This window comes from Canis aureus, chromosome 22 (assembly GCF_053574225.1).
Source record: "Canis aureus isolate CA01 chromosome 22, VMU_Caureus_v.1.0, whole genome shotgun sequence".
Taxonomy (NCBI): domain Eukaryota; kingdom Metazoa; phylum Chordata; class Mammalia; order Carnivora; family Canidae; genus Canis; species Canis aureus.
Window position 1 is genome coordinate 4,615,244 of NC_135632.1, and position 16,332 is coordinate 4,631,575.

The 16,332-nt window shown below is 36.2% G+C and overlaps 1 long non-coding RNA gene and 1 pseudogene across 8 annotated transcripts in view; one reads left to right on the top strand and one right to left on the bottom strand.

Annotated features, from left to right (window-relative positions):
* The window catches only part of LOC144293674 (uncharacterized), a 213,423-nt gene that overhangs the window by 165,045 nt on the left and 32,046 nt on the right, over positions 1-16,332 (top strand). For 6 of the 8 annotated variants that reach the window (XR_013360904.1, XR_013360903.1, XR_013360899.1 and 3 more), the window contains one exon: positions 11,668-11,712. This is a non-coding gene — a long non-coding RNA (uncharacterized LOC144293674). Of the gene's footprint in view, positions 1-8,755; positions 8,904-11,667; positions 11,713-16,332 lie in introns of all 8 variants that reach the window. The other 2 variants (XR_013360905.1, XR_013360907.1) reach the window with 1 other exon arrangement.
* Positions 12,199-12,298, bottom strand: LOC144294454 (U6 spliceosomal RNA; annotated as a pseudogene).

The window sequence follows — 16,332 nt, forward strand, 5'->3', positions numbered from 1 at the left end:
AACCTCAGTACAGTTTCTTCAAAATAGCATTACACGGCAGAGGTGGAATGTGAATTGAGGTTCTCTCTTTTTAGGGACTATTACACTACTCCTTTCTGTGTAGTGCACTCCATATTCCTCATCTGTAAAATGTGCTTAATAATGGGCCCTACCTCACAAAAAAAGTGCTGAGAGTGCATTGGTTTTTAAAACCAAGAAAATTCCCCAGTCAGTCTAGAATCAACAAGTATTTATCCTTGTGACTTCTATATAAATATCGGTTTAAAGCTGGCCAGTAATTGTTTAAAATCAGATGGGTTTAAAAAAAATAAAATAAATAAAATAAAATAAAATCAGATGGCTTTAATAAAAGATTCAGTTGAATTTAACCACATTAAGTACATTTTATGAAACTAGTAGTCTATTTAGTTTTTGAGCCCTAGTGAATTGGAATTTCTCTTCTCTGAAGCCCTGGATACAACCAATAGGAACGTGTGCTAAATGCCTAAGCGAGTTGTGTTCTAAAAAAAACTCCTTTATATGGTGGTGACTCACCCCAGGCTCAGTGTCTTCGAAGGATTACAAGGGGCACATCAACAAATAAACAGGCTTGATTTGGGAGGAGCCTCCTACCTGAGCCCTATAAGGCTTCTTTTCTTTCCTGGTATCTAAACAGACTGTGTGACCTCTTTAGAATTCTATCTCAAGGTATCTCACTGGTTCTTCATCTTTGATGTACACCTGTGCACTCAAGGATTTTCTACGTGCTTATACCTAATATAGAAAGAGAGCAAGGAAGTGAAAGAATCCTGTCAGGGTTGATAACTTTTGCATTTTGTCCAGAACTATAATCCTAATTGTTTTGTCTTAGTACTAGTATTAAAGGGAATGAACATTCATCACTAGTTTGGTTTGTGTGTGTGTGTGTGTGTGTGTGTGTGTGTTTCTTTTTTCCACTATGTTTCCATTTATTCCTTCAGTAGCTAAAATCACTCTTAAATGGTTTCTTCAAGAAGAATTCATAGGCATTTATACTCTGAGGTTTTGCATGTTTAAAGTCATTTTTTAAAAATTCTTACATGAAAGTTTGGGTAGTGGTAAAATTACTGAATTACTGAGTCGTACTCTCTATCTTCATGGTAGGCATTACTCTACTGTCTTCTAGTGTTCCTATGGAGCTTTTGGAAACTAGCCTGATGATTTACCATTTATAAATATCTTAATATTTACACTTATACATGTAAAGGGCTCTTTCATTACCTTTAAGATCGAATAATTTTATTATTCTGTAATAAAATTAGCCATTTTATACCCATTTTTTTTTCCTAGGATAAGCTGTGTTCTTTCTGTCTCTGGATTTAGTATTATTCCTTTTATTTTCTGGAAAGCTTTCTTATGTTATATTGTTAGTTGTTACATTTCATTATTTTGATTCTCACCTTTAGGGAAACCATCTATGTATATATTTGATTTCAGAGTGATCTTGTTTTTTCTTTCTTTTGTCCTGTAGCCCTGTTTGACTCGTTATTTTTTTTTTTTTTTTAAGATTTTATTTATTTATTCATGATAGTCACACAGAGAGAGACAGAGAGGCAGAGACACAGGCAGAGGGAGAAGCAGGCTCCATGCACCGGGAGCCCGACGTGGGATTCGATCCTGGGTCTCCAGGATTGCGCCCTGGGCCAAAGGCAGGCGCCAAACCGCTGCGCCACCCAGGGATCCCGACTCGTTATTTTGGATTTTTTAAAACTATTTCCATTTCATTTTGCTATCTGTTCTCAATATTATGCTCCACGTTCTTTGCCATATTTTTTCCAATGTAATTATGCCAGAGTAGCCTCCATTTCTGTAATGGTTTTACTTTTTAGTCTGCTCCTTTCCTAAGTTCTTTTGGTTCATGTTTCACTCGTTTGTTGTATGGGTTCATGTTCTATAATCTTTTATTTGAGCAGTTGCTTTATGTAACTAACCACTTCATTTAAATTTTAAGACACTATTTTTTGTCATCTGCTCTGTGGCAAGATTAGTTTGGTGAGTGTCTCTTGCATTTGCTCTTCCTATTTCTTTTCTCCTTCATATGATATTCTATTAGATGAGAACCAATGCTAATTAGCTTTTGGCCTTGTGTTATCTTTGAGTGAGATTCTCATCCTCAACCAGTTATTTATAGGAGGTTCATTTATAGGACTGGACAGTTTATAGTGTGATTGAGTTGTTCTTTTCACTACCCAGCATAAATGAAAACAGCTGTGGGTCTGCCTACATTTATGTCACTACCTTTTGCTCTACCTCACTGACTAAATGCTTCCTAAAAATGTGGCATGTCTGTGGAATTCTTGGTTAAGCCTGACCCTGATTTTTTGTTGCCATGTTTTAGTTCATGGAAGTCCACAGTTAGCTCACACAGACTGATGTTTCAGTTGAGAGATATTTGATGTGTGATACTCAACCTTGGAAATTCTTCCAAGTTACTATGAGCTCTACAGCCAGAGGTATCCAACCTTCCCTGTTTACTTTCTCCCGTTTTGCCTTCTCTGAATTTTGGAAGTCCTTACTCATATTATTGTTGTTCTGATTCACAGACGCACCTCCTGTTGTTTATTAAAAGTCAATTCTTACAATGTGTCTTATTCTCTTTATTTTCTCTGCCTTAATATTAGGGCATAAAAATGTGATTTTTTAGAAACAATTTTACAGACATTATCCAAAAGCATTAGGAAACCTTCATAAATTTGAATTAATTTTTCAGGGTAAATAACTCTTCCATTCCTGAAAACATGATTTTTGTGATAGGAAATGTCACAAGGAATATTTATAAAATACAAGCTCCCATATGATAACCCAGATTCATTCATTCACTTAATAAAGAATTGTATCTAGAAAACTTTTGAAAGATGAATGGATGAAGAAGATGTGTTATGTATATATACAATGAAATATTACTCAGCCATTAGAAACGACGAATACCTACCATTTGCTTCGACGTGGATGGAACTGGAGGGTATTATGCTGACTGAAGTAAGTGGACAGATTATTAATTTGAAACAAGTTAAAAATCTAATGTTACCTCAACTTAAATAGTTGATAGCGGGAGAGACTTCTCAGTAACTAACTATGCTGGACTTACTTCCACGGTGCACATAAAGATTCTTAGTTACAAAGGGCTTTATTCTCATGTAAAACTTCCCACAGATTTTTCATGTTGGTAGCATGATAAATACTCAATATCTGCAACAAGGATAACAAAATGGATTTTTCCTGAGCATTGTCAGAGATGTGTCCATGAATAAAAATCTATTAAAAGAGCATTTGAAGTAGAAGTATGTAAAGAGAAAAAATGGAAAATTTTTTAGAGATGAACATGTTTTCAGAGGAAGGATTTGTCTGCCTCAGAAGTAAATGGAGATACATATGAGGGTGAGCCTGCATGAGCGTTAGACTACCTTCTAGGTTCCTGTGGTTCAGAGTTCTGGTTTGGCTCAGATTTCTGCTCTTCCTTGTGAGAAGTATGGATCTAAATAAATGCTTATTATACATTCAAAGGAGGTCATGAATCTGAAATATATTGTGTGCTGTAACATTGAAAGATATGGTAATTACACTTGAAATCATTGTTTAGTTTCATCATCCTATAGTCAGGAACAACAATTTTACCATACCAGTCTGGTAATAACCAATCTGATATTAAAGGGGCTACAAAATATATTTGCTGAAGTTAAACTAAATGATTAGGTTTGTAAAAAAAAAAATCAAAGACATGTTTTTAGAAGAATCATAGACTGATAGGATTTTCAAAATAAATCTTTCTTTCTTTTAGTTTGTACCCAGCATTCTGTCCTCTTCTTGGATATATAACACTTTTTTCATGGTTTCTTTTTTTGTTCTTCATAATTTTTATGGCCTATGAAATTTGCTCGTCTATATTTTTCCAGATTCAATATCTCACTTTTGTTTTAGAATGTTTACTATATAACTTTTCTCCAATTGTCAAAAATCTCTTCATTCTAAAAATATATATATTTTTAGGCTACACAGTGGCTCCATAATGCTTTTGATCAGAGAGGGATTGAAAGGGGCTAAAAGAATGTTTGTATTTAATAACAACAAGAAAGGTCCCAACTATTTATACGTAAAGTCTATATATTCCCAGAACACTTTATCTTTCCTGTCTTTTGAAGTTCATGTTTCCTGACCTTACTGTGATAAGATTTTATTTTCTATTTTTACTCCTTCTTTGTAATCTGCCCTACTTTACCATGTCTTGTCTGTGTGCTCCTGGGGGCCCTCTAGCCAGCCACTGCTATCACCTACAAGATGAGAGGTGAGAGTACCTGTCATTTATTTATACCCTGTAGTGTTGGTATAGAGCTAATTCAAAAAAGAGTATTTTATAGACATATACGTGCTTTTGATCACTTGATCTTAGCTTTTCTAGTGATAGAAAACCCTTAATGGGTTCATGTTTTCTTCTATTCCACCCCCACTCACAGCTTTACTATACATAGGATTGCCTCTTCTCTTTTATCCTATAATTATTTTTCTGTTGTCTACTCAACTCCTTTAGGCAATTTATCTCATCATAGCCTCATATAATCTTATTCCATAAAATCATAGGCTACCAAAATTTTATTTTAGCCATTATTTTTGGATATGCTGTTGCTTCTTTTTTCTGGTATTATTAACTTTCTTTTTGTCTGCACTATCGTGGTGTTAGGGTACAAATGAATTTACAAATCCATATTCTTCTGAGAACTCTAACCCCCTTCAGGTTCCTCACATGTACTCAAATGGATTAGCTTGAATGATCTATGCATCTTTTTTCTACTTTTCTCCTTTATTTCCACTAACGTTTGTGATAGATCCTCTTTTTTCTTAACTCCAAAGGAGCAGCTTTGCTTACCGTGCCCACTAAAGATTCTGCTGCTATTCCAGGTCCATATTATTGATTATTGAATTGAAGCTCCACATCAAGGATACTGCTGTGTGTACCAAGAGCACTCTACTGCATCCCTGATGAGGCATTCGTGCAGTTTCCTGTTGCTATAACAATTGGCCCTATCTTCCATTGCTAGAGAAACTAGACCCATTATAGGAAATGACTTGTACTTGCAGTTTGATTTTTACCCTTTTAGGCCTTACATTCTTTTTGATTGCAATCTGGTATGGCTTAAAAACAAAACTGATTAAGAAGCATTTATACTATGCTCAGCCCTACCCTGATAATTGCCCTATGACCAGTCTAGTTCCATGTCAGAATGTAAATGCACTCAAGACTGACTGATGGCTTAAACATAATCTTTCTTTTAGAAAACTAGTAATGAAGCAACATGAAGTTATAAAAAAAAAAAAAACAAAACTAGAAATTTACCATGTAGTTCTAAACACAGATGATAAAACATTTTCCTCAATTATTTTCTTTATGTGCTTCCTCTTCATTTAGAATATAGGAAGAGAGTCAAAGCACTTACCTCCTTTGAGGGTTATCTGTGTTTAACATAGAGCTATGAAAGTAGGGAATATGTTATCTATGGCAATGATAAAATTAATTATTAGATGCAGAAGCTTATTTGAAAAACATTAGCATGGACAAAGCATTTTCACAAATTCAGTAACTTTGTCTATTAGTTTGGCATAATCATGACTAATAGATTGACATAAATGCCTTCATACACATGAGAGAAAGTTTAACTTTTCTCCACTGATTGCAACATAGAGGAAAAAGAAAGGGATCTCAAATACCAGTGAGAAAATGCTGATCAAGTGCTCATAATACTAGAAGCTGGGGATCATACATCTAAATCCAAAGAAAGGTTATGTAAGCTTCTCTTGCCTATGTTTCTTTAGGAATTTGATAGATCATTATCTGCCTTAAGTTTCAACAGTCAGGCCTGGACAAGTCAGAATAAAGAGAAAAAATAGTTTTCAGAGATTTTTTTCTTCCTAAGCCCTCTAAAGGTCATGGGCACACTCAATACCCATGGAGACTGAGGGTTTTTTTGTTTGTTTGTTTTTGTTTAAGGTTTTATTTATTTGAGAGAGAGAGTGCAAGCATGAGCAGGGGGCATGGACAAAAGGAGAGGGAGAAGCAGACTCCCCGCTGAGCAGAGAGCCCAATGTAGGGCTTCATCCTGTGACCTGAGCCAAAGGCAAACATTTTACTGACTGAGCCACACAGGCACCCCGAGGATGCTCTTTAAGTAATGGCTTATGTCAGTAACTGTCACTGTAAAAACTCTTCCTGATGGCATTGAGGGCAATTGTAGCTATGGAAATATATAGCCTTCTAGACTTTTTAATTACATAATTACAGAATGTTAAATTCCTATGCCTTTTGAGACTTCTGGTTAAATGTTTACTAAGGTGTGGACATTAGGATGCTAGTTCATGGGAAAATTATCAGTCATCTGCTGATGAATAAGTTTGAGAAATTCCCTGTTAAAGAAAGTTAAATAGATTTCCTTATCATGGGACTTTTCAGGGTTTTTATTAACTAGTGAACATATGAATGACAGAGAGATTTTGAGTCATTGGGACAGCTGCATCTAACAGAAACCCAATTAAATTGGTTTAACTAAAGAGAGGTATTTTATTTTTTAATGAAAAGTCCAGGAGGAGGTAGCTCAAGGCTGATTCAGTGACTTCACTAAGTCTTCATGATCTGAGCTCCTTCCGTCTTTCTGCTCAGCTAATGTTATTGGGTGATTTTCCACCTAATGTTCTCAGGCACATTTACGGGCACTGTGTGACAATTACTTTACTAGGGGTCTCTCCCAATAGGTTTTTGCTTAAATTTCATGGTCAGAACTAGGTTAAATGTTCTCGGGAAGTCTGAAGTCTGTGAAAGTAAGATTTTTAAAGCAGAAATTTTGTCTTTCTGAACCAAATCAGGATTCCACTGGTGAGGAAGTTGGGAAAAGTGATATTGGAAACCCGATAACAATCTTTGTCATGTAGCATTTTCATTGACCTAATTCCAACTCATTTTAAAAAAAATAGATTATCCTCTAGGGCATATAGGATATACTGTTTCTATTCCAACTATTTAGATTTACAATTTTATTTTTAAAAATTTTTGAAGATTTTTTGTTTGAGAGAGAAAGAGAGCGAGCATGAACAGGGGGAAGGCAGAGGAAGAGAGAAAAGCAGGCTTCCCATTGAGCAAGGAGCCCAGCATGGGGCTTGATCCCTATAACTTGAGCCAAAGACAGACACTTAACCACCTGAGCCACCCAGGCACCCCTAGATACACAATTTTAAACTGAAACTCATATATATATATATGATTTATATATATATATATTAAAAAATAAGTTCACATGCTTCATGCATTCATGGTTCTATTAGTTTCTTTAACAGATTTAACAGTCTTTTTTTTTTTTTTAATAAAGTTATGGAGAATTTAAAGTAAATGTCCAAGAAAATAGCCAGTAGGTTAAAGAATTTGTCTTGAAAAGTTTGGAAGCATTTTTTTTAGCTCTTACACCGTTAGTCACTTTAGGCCTCTTTTTATTCTGTTTTACAATTCAGGGTCTAAAAAATTATCTTAGCATTTATCTTCATTTGCAGATTGAAAGGTTTAGTTATTGAGATCATCATAAAAGGAGCAATTTTAAAACTTCGAGCAGACATTTTTAATGTGGACCATTTGTCTCTGATATCAATTTTATCTGATTACTTTATTACATATGCATGCTACAAGTGACAGATAGTTTTAATATCTCCATGATTAATAGAATATTTTTCTTAGGTTCTCCTACAGAGAAGAATATCATAATGAAATATTGATAAAGTTCCAAGAACAGCAAAATTGTCATGATACTTAGGGAAGTCTTTAAAACTAAGATTGTATTTTCTCTGATGAAGCAGGTTGGGTATTTTACAGCTGAAGAATCAAATACTCTATTGATTTTGTTATTGAAAAATCATCTCATGAGATTTCTGTGTTCAAAAAGAAAAAAAGTCTTTCCAGTGACCTTGGTTTTCATGTACTTCATTCATATTTGACTAAATAAGATTAAATTTATGAGTGAGACCAAATTTGAAAATTAGTAACTTAGAAATTCATATTAAGAGTCACAGTTCACACAAAATTGGGGAAGAAAAGAATAATTAAAATCTGGAGAACATTCAGTAGAAACAAGTGATGTGTACTTAGGGAAGAAAAAACTTGATAAAAAATATAAGATGAGTCATTTATAAATTGGTGTAATCAGTAATGGAAAAGATCTTAGATATAGAGATCTAGAAATATAATACCTATGTATTATATGGCATTACTCACTCTCTGATCTTGCCCTGGATTCCTATATGCATTGTTTTTCCCCATTGACATTGATTTGATCACGTCACTGGCTTTGGTTAATGGAATATGAATAGACATAATATTGAATGTGCTTCTGTGGATAGCCCATGTCCCTCTTTGAGCATCTGCTTTCTGTTAGGGGAATAGCATGACCCAGATGGTGGCCGTCCTTTAGCTTGGGACCAAGAATGTGAAGATACATAGAGCTAAGTCAAGCCCGGCAGAGCTGCAGCCAACCTGCAGCCTTCATGTCAAGTGAGCAGGAAATAAATGCTTCCTCGTGTGAGCCACTGAGATTTGGGAAATGTTGGCTATAGCGCTGTAAACCAACTAGGAAACCAGTCAGCAAGATGGGGCTGGAATACCGCAATGTGTGGATGTATGCTTAATGTCAAAAAACATTAGTTAATCCTGCTGTTTGCCTCTGGTATCTTTTCTTCATTTTTTTATATAACTTTGTCTTCATCCTCACAGGGAAAATACTGAGGGATGTGTACTTAGGAACTGAAATAACAACAGTTCTGGAATTATACATTTATATGTTAGAAAAACTATTTATTGAAATACAACTATTGCCAGGCTTTGCCTCACACGTGGGAGAAGGCAGCAACAAACAAAAATGGTGAGTCCCTCCTCTCTGGGAGCTTAAATTCTAGTCATGGAGACAGACGATAAACAAATCAACTCGTCAGTGATCAGTATGAAGGAAAACAAGGCAGGGCAAGAACAAGGAGTGACCGGGGGCAGGTATTGTTCTAGGTACGACTATCAAGAAGGACTCACTGAGGATAGAGCGTTTACACCAGGTACCCGATGCTATAGAAAAACCTGGGCTTTGCTGTTAGGCAGACCTGAGGTTGACGTGTAGCTCCTGCACTAAATAACCGAGTCACTGACCTTACCTACGTCATCCTGTCTTTTTTCTGATCTTAGTTCCTTTGACGGTAAAATAATAATTACAACATAAATGTCATAGGCATATTGGAGGGTCAAGAGTTGAACACTTAAAGGGATCAGCACTATATTTAGCATAGGAAATTCTTAATAATTGGCAGTTAGTATTACAAGCATTAAAACCGAGGGATGGCCTAGGGCCCCTGGGGTCAGGTATTATTCTTACTGTGAAGTGTGATTGGGAGTGGCTATAGCGATGCAAGGTCCACAAGAGGGATTTATACAGGTCTTCCAAAGAATTTTTATAGGATGAGGGGGGCAGGCAATCAGTAAATTAAAGCGCTTTTACTGCTTAGAGTGGTGAACAGAACAAGGCAGTCAAGGCAGTGGGCAAGTGAGTCATACAGCTGCAGGTTATGTAACCCCTGAGGGAGCTCAGGAACCACCAGTAAGAGGAAGGAAGCATAACTGGAGTCTAGCTGAATAAGCAAGTGTCTGCTTCCACTGGCTTTTGCTGCCTTCATTGGCTCACTCTGTGGCTCCATTGACAAACGTCCTCCTCTAGCAGAGGGCATCATTGTTCTAATTTCTCTAACTCTTCTTTTTTATTTACTTGTTTAAATTCAATTTACCCACATATAGGATAGCACCCAGGGCTCAGCTAATCACGTGCCTTCCTTAATGCCCATCACTCAGTTACCCCAACCTCCACCCACCTCCCCTTCTGCACTCTTCTAAAGACACAGAGTGATAGACTGAAAATGGCAACTAGTTGGAATCAAAAGACTGAAGTTGGCAAATGTTTTCTAGGGGCACCTGGGTGGCTCAAGTCGGTTAAGCATCCAACTCTTGGTTTCGGCTCAGGTCATGATCTCATAGGTCCTGGAATCCAGCCCTGTGTTGAGCTCCACACTCAGGGGGGGAGTATGCTTGAAGGTTCTCTCCCTCTGCCCTTTCTCTCACTCAAGAGTTTTTTTTCTCTCTCTCTCTCAAATTAATAAATCTTAAAAAACAAAAAGAAAATATTTTCTAAAAAGGTACTCAGTTAATACCCATAAACATCATTGCCTCTGTGTGAATTAAACCCAAATAACAACTCTCCCTGTTAATCTGTCTTCTAGACATCTCTTATACTTCCAGCTACTTGATGGATATTCACATTTGGGAAAAACATTTCATTTGTTTTAAATTGAATTAATTTATCTTCCAAAACGTGATCCTTATTCTGAGCCTTCTCAGAAAAATCTAGAATTACTTTTAATCAGTGTCTTTCCCTTTCTTCCATGGCCAGTATCCTCATCTTACTCTACCTGCAGTATGCCGTGTTATGGGAGCCCCTCCTTAGCCTCTGATATCATGGGGCTATGGCATTACTCATCTCTCTTGGGAAGAATATGGTATTAATAAATTGTGACTAATAACCAAGTTGCAAAAAGACCCCTGTGCCCTTTTCCCATTCATTTCCCACAAGATAAATTATACATACTGTAACAAGGAGAGAAGACAAATTACACATATTGCAAATTCCTGTGAGAAATCCCTCTTTGTCTAGCCAATTATGTATATTTGCTACTTGAAGTTTATTTTAGAGAATAGAAGAAAATCTTGTCTTTTGGCACCCAAGTGAGGTTAAGGATGTTGTGATTTGGTGTCAGCATTGAACATGCCTCAAATGAATTAAGAATTATAATTGGATGTCACTTGGGGTCTTGGTTTCTGCCCCAGGGAAGGTAATAAAACAAGTTGGAACGTATTACCACATTCAAGTCATTGCTAGGTAATTGCTTGCAAGCCTGTCTGTGGGCTGTAAGCAAAGCTGTTTTATGTGTTTGCCCAAAGACCAAATAAGCGAGGTGAGGTTAAGTGTCCAGGGACTTTGAAGAAATGTCACCTTTGCCAGAGGACTGTAAAGACTGCATGTACTATCTGCTTATTGCTTAGGATTTTCTTGACTTGATAATAAAGGAGTAGAAAAAAACCTTTTTAAATGATCTCTTGTCTTAATGTCCTAAAACTTTTGTCCCACTGTAATGGAACTAAAACAAGCAATGGTCAGACAAATGCCAGCCTCTAATTTTTGAAAGTCTGAGACGTTAAAAGAATCATCACCTATTAGTTAAATGCCTATGTGGCCATGGAGAAGCACTCTATGTAGAAGCAGAGTCACAAAGGCGCTATTCTCAGTCCTGAACTGCCTACCCAGACAGCTGAATCTCTCTTTTTTTTTTAATAAGATTTTTTTATTTATTCATGGGAGACTGAGAGAGAGAGAGAGGCAGAGACACAGGTGGAGGGAGAAGCAGGCTCCATGCAGGGAGCCCGATGTGGGACTTGATCCCGGATCTCCAGGATCATGCCCTGGGCTGAAGGCGGCTCTAAACCACTGAGCCACCCCGGCTGCCCCCAGACAGCTGAATCTTAACACACAGAATTTGAAAATTTTTGATAGAGTTATGTATTACTAATTGGCATTCCTTTTTTCTATCTTCCAGATATGATAGATGCTGAAAGAGATATTAAAATCTCCCCTCCCAAAGGTATTTCATGATATTCTCTTGATAGATATTACTAATAGTATATTTTATAGGAGTGTAGTTGCCACGTTATTGGATGCATAGGCCTATGTTTGCTGTATTTCTTTCATGATTATGCTTTGTATTCTAACATATTGTCTCTCTGTCCTATTTTCTTATCCTTATATTTCACCTGGACTGGTATTTGCCATTTCTGATTTTTTTATTCGAATTTCTTAACATCTTTTTGATCATCCCTGTATTTTCTAACTCTATCACAGGGCTCTATCATATCATTAAGTATGGTTGTTGTATATAACAGATAACCTTTTTTTTCTAAAACCAAATTTGACATCTTGTCTTTCTGTAAGAGACTTGAATTAATTTGTGTTTAGTGTATAAAGTAATATACTTGATGTTACTCCTTTATTCTTTCTTAGTAACGCTCTTTATTTAGTTTGTTTTTCCTTTATACTTTTCCTTCCACTAATGTGAGGGTTTTTTTTTTTTTTAATTATGCAATACTTCACAAAGTGTGCACCACCCTTGTGAAGGGGTCATGCTAATCTTTGCATTATTCCAGTTTTGATAAATAAGCTGCAAGAGGCTGCATGGATCAAGTGTGTTAGTTCCCAAAACTAAATTCTTGACCTCTCTTTCCAGAGCTTCTGGAAAGATCACTCTTTCCTGATCTTCTCCTCAAGCCAGATCTTGGGAATCAACTGTCATTCCTGCTTTTTCCTCATATTCACTTCCACTCTTTCAATAGGTCCTGTTCTCTGTGTTTGAAATTCCCATCCATTCCTCTGCACTAACATGGCTACCACCCCAGTCCAAGCAGCTCTCACTTTTCCCCCTAGATAGCTGCAGTAATTTCTACTGATTTCCCTATTCCCAATAAAGAAGAATATGTAACATTTGCAAAGTTCTTGTGAGAAATTCCTTTTCAGATTTGTCTTATTTCCCACCAATACATTTTCCATACAACCTTTTAAAAAATATAAAACCTGATCATATTGCCTACCTTGTTCAAAGTTCTTCAATACCTTCCTTGTGGGAAGAAATGTCAAATGCTATGTGGGACAAAATTTCAAATCCTTAGAATGACTTGGTATGGATTTACATGATCTGACCCGCAGCCTTTTTCTTTAACCTCATGTCATATATACATATTCTTTTTGCTCAAAATGCTCCAGACACACTAGCCTTCCCTCTGCTTCTTCTTCTTCTTCTTCTTCTTCTTCTTCTTCTTCTTCTTCTTCTTCTTCTTCTTTTAAGATTAATTTATTTGAGAGAGAGAGAGAGAGAGAGAGAAAGCATGGTGGGAGGAGACAGGGAGAGGAAGAGGGAGAGAGAATCTTAAGCAGATTACACGCTGAGTGTGGAGCCAGATACAGGGCTCGATCCCATGACCCTGAAATCACTACCCTGAGATCATGATGGGAACAAAACCAAGAGTTGGACATTTCACCAATTGGGCCATCCAGATGCCCTTCCCTTTGCTTCCTAAAGGCACAGATCCCATTTATACTTCTGGAACCTCTAGTGCCCTGTTCCATCTGCCAGGAATAATCTCTCCTCCTGACATTTGCATCACTTTATACTTCCTGTTGGTCAAATCTCTTTATAAACATTCCGACCTGAAAGGATTTTAACTTGTTATTCAGTCAACAGTAGGGTCTTGTTCTCCATCATGCTTACTTATTACAATTTATAATTCAGTCTGTCTCTGGGTGCTTACTTATACATTATCTTTTGTCTGTTGTTTTTCTCGTGAATCTATATATGCCGTGGTAACAGAGACCCCTCTGTCTGGTTCAGTGATGTACCCAGAATCCAGTATCCCAGTACTCAACAGAGTTTCAAGCACATCATCAGATAGTGTCCAGTAAATATTTGTTGAATGAACAGATGATTGAATACATCTACAGTCAGTAAAATCCCAGTTATACCATAAGAATACAATTAGGCCCCACAATTAACGAGATATGCAATATAAGAATTCTGATTAATTTGTGTTTAACTCAAGCAAATGCAGTTAGGAATTCCTTTCTTAGAGCCACAAACATATTTCTTTGGCATCAGTGCTTCCTAGGCATCCAAACTCTGCAAGTTTTAGTAGGTTCTGAATTTGGGAGTCTCTCTTTTCTACTTCTACTTATCAATACTTATTATATACAATAACAGTGACTTAAACTACTGAAAGTATCTTGTAACATGTTTTAATCCTATTAAAAATGATAAATTTAATGAATACAGCTGATTCTTATCTGAATATATATATATATATATATATATATATATATATAACTATACCAATAACCTAAACTTTTTTTTCTAATAGAAAATGCTCTATATGTTTAAGAATTTGTTTTTTTCTTTAATTTTTTGTTGCTTTTTAGAAAATGTATTTATAAACTGGTACATTCTGGAATGCCTTTCTTTAGAAACAGGACTATAAGAAAGAAAAAAAAAAAAAAACCAACAACATTCAATTCCGTACGATGATTAATGGATGAGGGTAAGAACCATAGTCTTGCCAGAAAAAAAGAAAAAAGAAAAAGCCTGACAACTAAAATTTAGGATTGTGTCTGAAATCCCATTCAGGAGGAAACAGTAAAATATAAAGTTTAAAAAGCAGACACCAAAGAATGAGGTCAAGGTCAAAGTAAAGCATTCAATGAGACTTTAAAAGAAGAACTTTTTTTAAATAAAAGTACAATAGCCTATGATGTAGTTTAAACTAAAGAAAAATGAAATGTCTCAACAAGACATCAAGTAGAACTTATCATTTTCCTGTTGTATGCTTCTCACTGATGGCACTTTGCAGATAGATACCCAGCTAGTTTCATTAACGACTTTTTTTTTTTTTTAACCATATTTGTTCCACCATTTAAAGAGAATAAATTGGGCAGCCTGGGTGGCTCAGTGGTTTAGCGCCGCCTTCAGCCCAGGGTGTGATCCTGGAGACCCAGGATAGAGTCCCACGTCAGGCTACCTGCATGAAGCCTGCTTCTCCCTCTGCCTGTGTCTCTGCCTCTCTCTGTGTGTCTCTCTCATGAATAAATAAATAAAATCTATTTAATAAAAAAATTAAAAAATAAAGAGAATATTTTTTCCCCTTTATTGAAAAAGCAAATTTGTGACTGCAACATTTACCATTGGGAAAGAGTATCTTAAAAGAAGAATTTTGATTCTTTTTTTTTTTTTTAACTTTTTTAGAAGAAAAAGAATATTGTCTAAATACCTTAGCTTTAGAAGCAGTTGACTTCACACCCAATAGATAGAATAGAAGAAAGAAGGTGAGAAATACATAACAAGATGAGGGATGACAGGAATTTTTGGCTAGCTAACCCGTGCCCAATGCTCCTCTATTGCCTGCCAACAAAACAGGAGATGGAAAAATTAAATACTCAATATCCCAGTAACCCACATAACTAGAAGGTGGAAGTATGTTATAATTGTCTTTAGCTAATAAAACATAAGTGGAAATCCACTGGGGGAATTCAGGGAAAAATATAATATTTTTTTTCTGACAAAAATACTCGTCTCACCATTGGCAGTACCCTGACCCCCCTTTTCTGCCAGGAATTTGAATGTATAGTCTGATGTTATGGAAGCCCTCTTGCAGTAGAAAAGCTTAGTGCTGCCCTCATGCTGTCGAACACTAAATCAATGTCAGCAACTACTGAACTCCAGACTTCTTGTTAGGTGAAAATAAATTTTATTTCTTAAACCAGTTTTTTTTTTTTTTTTACATGGAATCAAAGGCATCTGTGCCTTTACTTGAGAAAAAAGACTGAAACAAGACCTTTAATAGATAGTGGATGTCAGCAATCTGATGCAGAATTCAACTATACAAGTACTGGTCCCTTACCATTCAGCAAATTCCTAAAGTTTTAGTGTAGTTATAAATTTTAATATTTGCACATGTATAAATACTACAAGCCTACAAATAAGAAAACTTGAAAAAAGCTCATTACTTTTCTTTTTTTTTAAGGATTTATTTATTTATTTTAGAGAGACAGAGAATGTGTGTGAGCATGGAGGAGGGACAGAGGGAGAGGGAGAGAGAGCATCCCAAGCAGACTTGCTGCTGGGCCCAACTAGGGCTCCACCCCAGGACCCTGATCCGAAATCAAGAGCTGGTTCCTTAACCAAATGAACCACCTAGGCACCCCTACTTTTATTCCTTCTACACTTTTTTGATTTTGTATTTTGAATAAGTACATTTATATATTTTATATTATAAATAACATATATTTTGAATAACATTTTAAATTTTTACCTAATTATGAACTTTAATTAATGCATACTTTTATTATTGAGCTAAATTAATAGTTTAATTAATTTCAGGCAGTATTTGGCACCTTTATTCAGAAAGACTAAATCAATAAACTGAAATTAAAAGTCTGTTGATTGGGGCACCTGGGTGGCTCAGTTGGTCAAGCGGCTGTGTGAGCAGGTCAGCTCAGGTCATGATCCCAGGGTCCTGGATGGAGCCCCAGCATCTGGCTCCCTGTTCAGTGGGGAGTCTGCTTCTCCCTCTTCTTCTGTCCCTCCCCCTACTCCTGCTCTTTCTCTTTCTCACTCACTTTCTCTCAAATAATTTTTTTTTTAAAAAGGTCTGTTGATCAGAAGTCC